The following is a 3142-nucleotide window of genomic DNA, read 5'->3' on the forward strand; positions in this document are numbered from 1 at the left end:
TGTGCAAACACAACTCGTGCCCAGGTGGGTGAACTCATCACCTCAGCTTTTCACTCCAGAGTATCCCCTCCTTATTTCCCTGTAGATGAACTCAGATCCACTCCTCACCTCCACTGTCATCCAAGCGTCCATTCTGTTCCCCACAGGCCCTGGTGGCCCCAGGGAGCTCCCTTGGCCTTTTCTCCTGCCCCTCTGCAAGCCCGAGGTCGCTACACAAACAGTTCTTGTGTCCCCACTAAATGACCCCGGGTTTTCTGCTCAATGAATGGCATGACCCGTGCCCACTGCTCATGATTCACCCACACAAAATCAAGAGCAAATGTTGCTTGGGCTTTAAGAACTTGAAATAACTCTGAAGCAGAAGAAATCACCCTTTTTCTTCTGGTTTTTATTTTTATTTTTTCATTTAAGATGCTGGACTTGCCTCTGTGGATGTGTGCTGAGCTCTCACTGCAGGGACTGTCAGGCCTGAATGGCTGTGAGTTCGTGTTCTTCTCAGTAGGGAATCAGAAATTATTCTTAGACCATAGAATTGTTTTCTGAAACCTTCCCCTTTCCTCTTTGTGCCTTTGAATTTTTCAGCTGTTCCCTGTTGTCACTTCCCCTGCCTGACTTCTGTGCAGCTCCTAGCTGGGAAAAACTGGGAAAACTTAGAGGGTACAGAGGTGGAAATTTTTGCTGGATTTTTCTAACATTTCTAATTTTGCTGAACTTATTTCCCCAGTGAGAAGAGCACGAACTCACAGCCATGCAGGCCTGACAGTCACTGCGGGAAATCTGACACAGTATTAATAAGTAACCTTTCTCTGAGAGCAGTCACCACCCCAGCCATCCTCCAGCCTTGTCAAATGTTTGCAATGAATGGACCCAAGTTCTAATCCTTAATCTAAATTTATGTCAGCTTTTGTTAGAAAGATACCGGACAGTAAATCATACAAGAGAATTTAAAAATTGCACAAAGAATAACAGGCCCAGACCAAACCCAACCACCCCCATCACCGCTCCACCCCAATTTTGGGAGAAACAGTGATACAGTTTATAAATACTCTCCTTCCACACTATTCAGTCCTTCACCGCACATCCCCAGAGAGGAGTCCCTCAGACCTTGCTCCCCTGAACACCAGGAGAGCTGGAGTTTCACCCAGATCCCACATTCCCATGGCAGTTAATCCCAGCAGGGAGGCAAAGAGGAACCCTGCATCCTCTGACATAGCCCACAGCACGGGCAGCACACCAGGAGCCCTCCAGGCTCAGACCTCTGGTGCTGAAGCCTCTGGGCTTTGGCTGATCAAACACCACAGCTCTTGGCAAAGATGCCAGGAGAGTCGTGATTCTTCCTGTCCTGAAAGAGAGGAGGAAAAGAAAATTAAGTCGACTGCAGAAGGATTCCAGCTCTCAACTTCTGCTCTGATTCCTCACTCTGGGTTTTATCCATGACAAGTGACACCAATTCAGAGTGCCCTTTTCCAGCATTTTTATTCCTAACTATTTCAGACATTAAAAGGATGCTCATTTCTCTTATTGTATTCTTTGCTTAATTTTATTAGCGGCATTTTCATCCCAGACCCCACTTGTCAGTTCTTCAATCCTTTAGCACTGGACTTGGCACAAAGGGATACCGTGGTGCTGCATCACAAGAAATCCCAAAGAGAAACCCCTTCCAAACCTGACGGAGAAAGCTTTCAAGGCACTTCAGAACACAGACAGCTTTTTCCTGCCTTGTCAGGCCACACCAATTCTGTCCCATCCACCTGAACTGTGCAGGTGAGGAAAAGGCTTTCCTTGCTCCTCGGGAATCACTGTCTGAGACCACAGATGTCCATCCTGGGCAGCACCTGGAAACAACGTGGGAAAGGCAAAATGAGAGTGTTTTCTATCAGAAAATTACTACTACTAATAAAAATAACAACCAGAACTTCTGGACAAATTAGTAACATCACTTTGATATGAGAAATACAGGCCATGCCCATCCTTGTAGCCCAGGTGAAAACAGGAAGGAGAACTAGAGGAAAAGCAGAGTCCCTTATTTGATCTCTGGACACAAACGGAGGCCTTTTCCCTGTGAAACCAAACTCACCCTTCCAGGGTTCCTGAGATCAGCTACGAGGAGGCTTTTGGCACTCCAAGAGCAGCTGGGTCACAGCTGGATGCGGCTTGGGTCTGGGAGACACCGTGCTCCTTCTGGAATTATAGCACGCAAATGCCTGCTCCTGGCCCCAGGCCCGGAGATAAAATCTGTGGGGTTTTTCCCTGTGCAACATTGTTCACACCCCTCCCAGGTTCCTGAGATCTGCACAGAGGAGGCTTTGGGCACCCCAAAGGCAGCCAGGGTTACAGGTGGGGGCAGCTTGGGGCTGGGAGAAATCCTCATCCATTTGGAATTTTAATCAGGCAGAAACCTGGCTGGGTGCACAGGTCTCTGGACACGACCAGTGGCCCTTTCCCCTGTGAAACAAAACTCACCCTGCCAGGCTCCTGAGACCACTTAGGAGGAGGGGTTTGACTCTCCAAGAGCAGTCGCAACGAGAGATGCTCACACAGAAGGCCATGCAGAAGAGGAAACGAGCGCACCCCGCAGCCCCCCAAGGCGCGCCCCAACGCCCCAGACCCGGCACCGCCAGCTCGGGCAGTCCCATAAAGCATCCCCCGCCTCCGCAGCGGCGGGACAGGCGGGGCCCGGGGTCCCGAGGAAACCGAGCGTGCCGGAGGCGCGGCAGGACGGCAGCGCAGCGCCGCCTGGCGGCGGAGCAGGAGAGCAGCGCCGGGCCCCATGGCAGTATCGGTACCCGTGCGCCCCCTGCTGTCCGCGGCGATGCAGCGCCCGATGCCGAGTTCCACGCCCGTGTCGCCGAGGGAGAGGGGCACCGCTGGCTGGGGCCTCCCCGCCGACACGGACAGAAGCCGAAGCAGAAGCCCCGGTGCCATTGGCGGCCCCTACCCAGCGGGCCGGGCTCCGCACGGGCCCGCGGACCCCGCGCGGTATCGGGTCGTCCCGCTCCCGTCTTCGTCGCACCCGGCCCTGCTCCTGGCATGAAGCGCGTCACCGCCGCCGCGCCGTCCCGCCCCCCGCGCGTCATCGCGTGCGTTCGGCGGCCCGCCCCGGGGGCGGTGCCGGGGGCGCTACCCGGGGCGGTGCCGGGGA

At 53.8% G+C, this 3142-nt stretch overlaps 1 long non-coding RNA gene across 1 annotated transcript; it reads right to left on the bottom strand.

The window, feature by feature from the left end:
- Positions 1-875: 875 nt before the first annotated feature.
- LOC148218617 (uncharacterized) lies at positions 876-3045 on the bottom strand. The gene is made up of 2 exons (XR_015800296.1): positions 1667-3045; positions 876-1342 (listed from the first exon to the last, which is right to left on the bottom strand). It is a non-coding gene; the product is annotated as an uncharacterized LOC148218617 (long non-coding RNA).
- Positions 3046-3142: the final 97 nt, after the last annotated feature.

This window comes from Sturnus vulgaris, unplaced genomic scaffold (genome assembly GCF_052056855.1).
Source record: "Sturnus vulgaris isolate bStuVul1 unplaced genomic scaffold, bStuVul1.hap1 Scaffold_1739, whole genome shotgun sequence".
Taxonomy (NCBI): Eukaryota; Metazoa; Chordata; class Aves; order Passeriformes; family Sturnidae; genus Sturnus; species Sturnus vulgaris.